This window comes from Arachis ipaensis, chromosome B10 (genome assembly GCF_000816755.2).
Source record: "Arachis ipaensis cultivar K30076 chromosome B10, Araip1.1, whole genome shotgun sequence".
In the NCBI taxonomy this organism is placed as follows: Eukaryota; Viridiplantae; Streptophyta; class Magnoliopsida; order Fabales; family Fabaceae; genus Arachis; species Arachis ipaensis.
The window spans coordinates 39,342,114-39,349,326 of NC_029794.2; positions in this window are offsets into that span (position 1 = coordinate 39,342,114).

The following is a 7,213-nucleotide window of genomic DNA, read 5'->3' on the forward strand; positions in this document are numbered from 1 at the left end:
GGTCACCCTGGTGCAACAAAACTGCCAGTATCATGGTCTTCCCCACGAAGACCCAAATCAATTTATTTATAATTTTCTGTAGATTTGTGATACTGTGAAGACAAATGGAGTGAACCCAGAGGTGTACAAACTCATGCTCTTCCCGTTTGCTCTGAGGGATGGAGCAAAGCTATGGCTAGATTCCCAAACCAAGGAGAGTTTGGATAATTGGGACAAGGTTGTTACTGAGTTTCTTACTAAATTTTTCCCACCAAAAAAGCTGACTAAGCTTAGGGTGGAGGTTCAGACCTTCAGACAGAAGGATGGTGAAACTCTTTATGAAGCTTGGGAGAGATACAAGCTACTGACTAGGCAATGCCCTCCGGACATGTTCTCCAAATGGACCCAACTAGATATCTTTTATGAAGGCTTAGTTGAAATGTCCAAGATGTTCTTAGATAATTCTGTAGGTGGTTCATTGCACAAGAAGAAGACACCTGAGGAGACTATTGAGCTGATTCAATTGGTTGCTAGCAACCAATATTTATACTCATCTAACAGGAATCCTGTGAACTCTGAGACTCCTCAAAAGAATGGTGTTATGGAAGTAGAAGCTCTTAATGCTCTTTTTGCTCAGAATAAGCTTATGTCTCAGCAAATAAGTCTACTTACTCAACAGATGGGTGGCATGCAAGTCTCAGCTATCAACACCCAAAACTCACCTCAAGAGGTCTCTTATGACATGACAGGTAATTTTGCGCAAAATGATAATTATGACTATGCTCAATGCTCTTCTGAATAGGTCAATTACATGAGGAGTGGTCCTAGAAATCCCAACAATGATCCATATTCTAAGACATACAATCAGGGGTGGAGAAATCACCCAAATTTTAGGTGGAGGGAGCAACCTCAGAGAGCTCAGAATTTTAACAATAATTCTCAGGGCAGCTTCCAACAAAACAATCATAATAACCGCCAATTTTAGTCTCAGCAGCAACAACCACCTCAGCAAGCAAACTCTAAATCCCAAGAAGATTCTAATTGGGAGATGATGAGGAGTTTTATGCAGGAAACCAGAGCCTCCATTAGAAACTTAGAGGTGCAAATGGGCCAACTGAGCAAGCAAATACCTGAGAGGTCTACAAGTACATTTCCAGGTGATACAGTGGTGAACCCAAGAGAAGATTGCAAGGTTATTCAATTAAGAAGTGGTAAAACAGCTGGCTCTGAGACAAGGGCCAATAAAGAGCTAGTTGAAAAGAAAGCTCCAGATGAGAAGAAGGAAGAAGTGGAGCACGCCCCTCCAAAGCGTGCAGACAACCCGTTCCCTGACTCTCTTAACACGTATCCTACATTGCCGAAGGCTCCTGAATACAAGTTAAAAATGCCATATCCTCAGAGACTTCAGAAGGCTTCCAAAGAAAAGTAATTCTCTAAATTTTTAGATATCTTCAAGAAGCTACAGATCAACATTCCTTTTGCAGAGGCTCTTGAGCAAATACCCCTTTATGCTAAATTTATGAAATAATTGTTGTCTAACAAGAGGAATTGGAAGGAGCAAGAATCCGTGGTGTTAACCAAGGAATGCAGTGCTATTATTTAACATAAACTTTCTGAGAAAATGCAAGATCTAGGGAGTTTTGTGATTCCTTGCACCATTGGAGATGTCACCATTTAGAGAGCTTTATGTGATCTTGGAGCTAGCATCAATCTCATGCCAATTTCAGTGATGAAAAAGCTTCAAATTGAAGAGGTAAAATCCACTCGTATTTCTCTTCAACTTGGTAGACCCTTTTTAGCTACAGGAAGAGCTCTGATTGATGTGCAAAAGGGTGAATTAACCCTGAGGGTAAATGAAGAACATGTGGTCCTTAATGTTTTTGAAGCTCTCAAGCATCCTAATGATTCTGAAGGGTGTATGCGAATTGATGTTGTTGAACCACTTGTTTAGTAAGTACTGGAAGCTGAGGTACTTGATGACATTCTGGATCCTATTTCTGAGTATGAATTAGTTGAAGTTGATAATTCACCACCCCAGAAGGCTATGGTTCACACGCCTAAAGCTGAGGAGGAAGCCTTGATAAACCCATATTTCATGAGTTCTTTTGTGCTTAATTAGAGTGATTTATTCAACTCTTCACCTACTTATTCACATTAATTGCATGGTTTTACCTTCCCTTCCTTATTATGTCATATTGTGAAAAACATGTTTCCTAAGCTTTAAAAATTAATTATTTTAATTACCTTTATTTTCATTCGATGCCGTGATTAGTGTGTTGAGTAGTTTCAGATTTTCTAAGGCAGAATGACTTGAAGGATGGAAAAGGAAACATACAAAAAATGGAAGGAGAAAGCAAAACAGAGCTTTGAAGGAAACTGGTATTCACGCGATCGCATGGATGACGCGATCGCGTGCCAGAAGCAAAGAAGCAGCGACGCGGCTGCATGACTGACGCGACCGCGCACCTTAAGCAGAACACACATGACGCGGTCGCATGACTGACGCGACCGCATGGAAAGGAAAAGCTCCAAATGACGCGACCGCGTGACCCACGCGGACGCGTGACAGAGGCCACGCACCAGAAATTACAGAATACGCCCCCAGCGAATTCTGAAGCCCTTTTTGGCCCAGATCCAAGTACAGACAGCATAGACCAGAGGTTATAAAGTGTGGGAATGCACCCATTCAGGGAGAGCTCACCAATTTCTAGTTTTCATGATTTAGATTTAGTTTAGAGAGAGATTCTCTCTCTCTCTTAGGATTTAGGACTTCTTCTTGTTTTGGGAGTAACTCTGGATCCAGGTTTTAATGTTCTTTTCTTTTAGTTTTACTTTTATTTATTTATCCCAACATTTGAATTGATTATTATAATTTGATTTATGAATTATTCCATGTTACAGACTGCCATTTGAATTAATGATATTTGAGGTATTTTCAGTTTATGATTGTTCTCTTTGATTTAATTTACCATTGCTTCCCATCTAAGGATATACTTATTATTCCAGAAATTTTACTTTTTCCCCTTTTGGTTCTGGTTAAGAATTTAGTAACTCAATAGTTATTAAACTCAACACAATTGATAATCATTATCTTGCTAATTGAGCTGAACTTGAGTAATCCCAACCTTTTCTTAGGAAATAAATAGGATTCAAAGGTCAATTTAATTAGTCCCTTGACTTTCCTTTGCCCTGGTAAAGGTTGACCAAGTGGAATTAAGATACAACTTTCATTATTGTTGAGAGGGATAACTAAGTTGGACTTCTAATTTCCTTTATCTTGCCAAAAGTTGTTTCACAATTATTATTTATTTTTAATTTCCATTTAATTCACTCGTCAGTTCCTTGAGAAGACGACCCGAGATTTGAATACTCGGTTATCAATTTCAAAGGGGTTTGTTACTTGTGACAACCAAAACGTTTGTACGAAGGGATTTTTGTCGGTTTAGAGACTATATCTACAACGCGACTGTTTTTATGACATTCTTTACTGGCAAAAATCTCAACGTCAAAATGGCGCCGTTGCTGGGGAACTGCTAACGTGTGCCTTATTATTGGTTATTGTAAATATTTTTCTTTTGCTTGTTTATTTATTTTTGTTTTTCCTTTTTATCTTTATTTGCTACTATGAACTCTCACCCTTCTCGCTTTGAGTTTGGTTCTAATATTGTTAAAGGAAATAGAAGTTACTGCAGGAATGTGCATCAAGGTCAGACCAATCAAGGATGGATGGAACCAAGAGGATCTAATCAACCCTTTTGGCAGCAATACCCTCCGAGATATCCTGGACAAAGACCATTCTACCGTGCATACCCAGCTGAAAGACATGGTAGACAACCTTGTAACTACCAACAAGCCCCACCCCGTGCATATGAACCATCCTTTCAACATAACCTCGAACCACCGCACTCACAAGCTTCTCTTCACCATTCGCCATCATATGATCCTTCCTTACCCCAATACCAATCCAATCGTTCCCAATCATCACCACTTTCCTTCGTATCATGTCTAAGTCCGGCAAACCGCGAAGCAGAGGATCGCCTAAAAGAAACAGTAATTAAATTTCAAACAACCATTCAACAACTGGAGCAAGCACTAATTCAATGGGCCACTAGGCGCTCAAATATACAGGGATCAACCACAGCTCCATGTGGACAGCCCGATGAAGAGCGTAGCATGAAAGAAATACTAGAGACTCCAGTGGACAAGACAGAGAATGAATTTGTACTAGAACAAGTGGAAGAAGCTGTCATTGTTCAAGAAGAAGAGTTGGTTGAAGATCTAGGAGATGCTGAACTTCCTTGGAAATCCAAAATTGAGGAAAACCCCGTCCAAGATGCTACAGTTGATGCTAAGGAGGATACCGTACAATCTCCAAGGCAAGTCGTTTATGAAGAATCAGACGGAATAATCCAAGAAGCAATTTTTCTTGATGATGATAGTCACAAGTCTAGTTCTCCTAGTGATGAACTTACGTCCGCAAGTGAATTCTCTGAGATCGAAGAATTTTCCCCAAATGAATATGAAGATGATGCGGAGGTAGATTTCTCTCAACCTCCAATCTATGACTCGAGTGATGAGGAAGACATAGAAGACTTTGACCAGGATACAGATACAATTGAAGATCTTTGCAAGGAAGTGGAAGAATTCACAGAAGAGCACAAGAAAACGGAACTTGCAGAACCACCAAAAACACCAATTCCAAGGCCATTACCACCTAATACAAGCTTCAAGTGGGTACAATCCTTAACTTATAATTTTACTTATTCACTTGAATATGGTTTGCTTGAAACAGATGGCCAGCTTAGAGCTCTCTGCGGCTTTAAGAGTAAGAGGGAAATGGCTCGTACTCAGAGCTGGTGCACCAGGTTCAATAAGGTTCCACGCTTCACCTCAAAGTACACGGATTGGTATCATGCTCAATTGCATGGATCACGGAGAACGTTTGGTCACCACGGTGAGATTCTACTTTTTAACCCGCCCGAATGGAAACTTACAAATCAAAACGGAGGCGGATCTAAAAACACAGCTTGGGATCATGGATTATATTCTGACATTCGTCACCCCGGGAGGCTGAATATTTGTTTGAAGCTGCTCAGAAGCTTCACATGCTTAGTTTGGGACCCCGGAGGCTATTGGCATTCCAAGCACTGGTGGAGATTTTTGGACGAATTTAAACATAAACCACCATAACAGGATACTCTTCCAATGTCCAACTTAAGGACTTTAACTAAAAGTGCTAGGTGGGAGACAACCCACCATGGTATGGTCGCTTCTTTTTCAATTTATTTCTTGTTAATTGCTTTCATTTTTCATTTTTCATTTTAATTTATTAAACCTGGAATCATGCATAAGCATTCATGATAGTCATTGCATTCTGCATTTTTCATGCGTAAAAAAAAAAGGGGTTGCACGACGCGACCGCATGCCCCATGCGATCGCGTCATATCGCGAAAGCGCCACCCAAGCGACCGCGTGACCCACGCGGCCGCGTGATATATATATCGGCGTAAGGATCCAATGAACAGAAAGTTGGGCTGGAATCGTGCGGCTCTTGTGCGTTTCGCACAAATTGGCCCACGCGATCGCATGCCCTATGCGATCGCGTCACTTACCTAATACCAATCCCACGTGACCGCGTGAGCGACGCGATCGCGTCGCATGGATTGTATACAACCCCAAAAGGAGACAGAGAGTTGCGTTGAAACGGCGCTGGAGTCGTGCGTTTAGCACGAATTCCAGCGACGCGATCGCGCGACCCACGCGATCGCGTCACCTCTCCTTCCCCCCTCTCATGCGATCGCGCACCCCACGCGATCGCGTCTCCCCCATTTTCACCCCAACCACGCGACCGCGTACCCCACGTGGCCGCGTGGATTCGAAAATATAACCCTATTAGCTCCCTCCGCCACTGCCCCTTCAACCGCCACTGCGACGCCGTGCACCACCACCGCGCCGGACGCCGCCGCAGCCACCTTCTTCCCTGTTCCACCCCTTCCGCTTACTAGGTTCCGCAACACGCAACCATTTTTTTCGTCACTTTTCTGTAATTTTTATTCCGTTTATGTTCATGATTAGGATAGCTAGACTTGCATGTTGTAGTGGATTTTTAGGTTGTTAGGTAGCTTAAGCTGTGGTTAGTGGATCTAGGTCTGTGTACTTGCACTGTTCTTACTTCTGTTTTATCCTATGTGCAAATATGTTGCTGCTATAATCATGTTTCATATGCTGCTTTCTTGTATGATGCTGCTGTTTACATTGAGTTTTTATGTTTATTTTATATCTATGTACATGCAGCTTGATTTTTTTAATTCATATGAACTGATATGATTGCTGTTTATTTTCCGGGACAATCCAATTTTAGCCAGAATACTGCCCAAATTTTTTAAAATTGTTTTCATTCATGTTTTGGTTTGGCATTTCTGAAATCTATTTTACTCTGCTTTACCCAAACCATTACATGAATGCTATGGCAGACTTTCTTATCCTTTTTGATTTCCTGGTTCATAAACTGCTTGTTCGATTATGAGTACTTCTATTCTTACCTGTGAATCCTTGTTATATGGAATTTTTTCTATGCCACTTACTTTCCTAACTCACTAATTTTAATTTACTAATTTCCTTTTCAAATTCTAACCATACTAACCCTCTTGATCTCTTTTCTGATCACTTTCACTTCCTCTAACTTTCTCACTATGGCATATTGATTTTTTCTTTCCATTTAACATTAATTCAATCACATTTCAATTACTCATTTTTCTTATTCTATTTCTCCCTTACCGCTTTGAGTTTCCTTTGTTTAATTGCCTATTTGCTTTCCTATTTTTTTATCCATTCCTGGTTTTCTGTTTTTCAGGATGTCTGCCTTACAGAGGAAAGGTAAAGGCAAGGCCACTGGCAAGCGCAAGAGAGGAGATTCCTCCCAGTCCATCATTGCTCTAATGCACGATTCCTCATGGCGGGAGAAGAACTTCACACAGCAGGAAAAAGCTGAACAGCTTCTCCCTTCGACTGATCCTATAAAATTTGCAAACCGGTACTGTGAGCTGAAGTACCTGACTTTTGCAAACTCCAGAAATCTATACCTGGAACGTACCTTGAAGATTCCAGAAGCCCTCCAGCAATACACTACTGAGCAAATCAAGCAACGGGGCTGGTTCTTTCTGGAGAGACCACTGACAGAGGTCAATGCATCTTGGGTCCGGGAATTCTATTGCAACTACTACCTTACTACCCT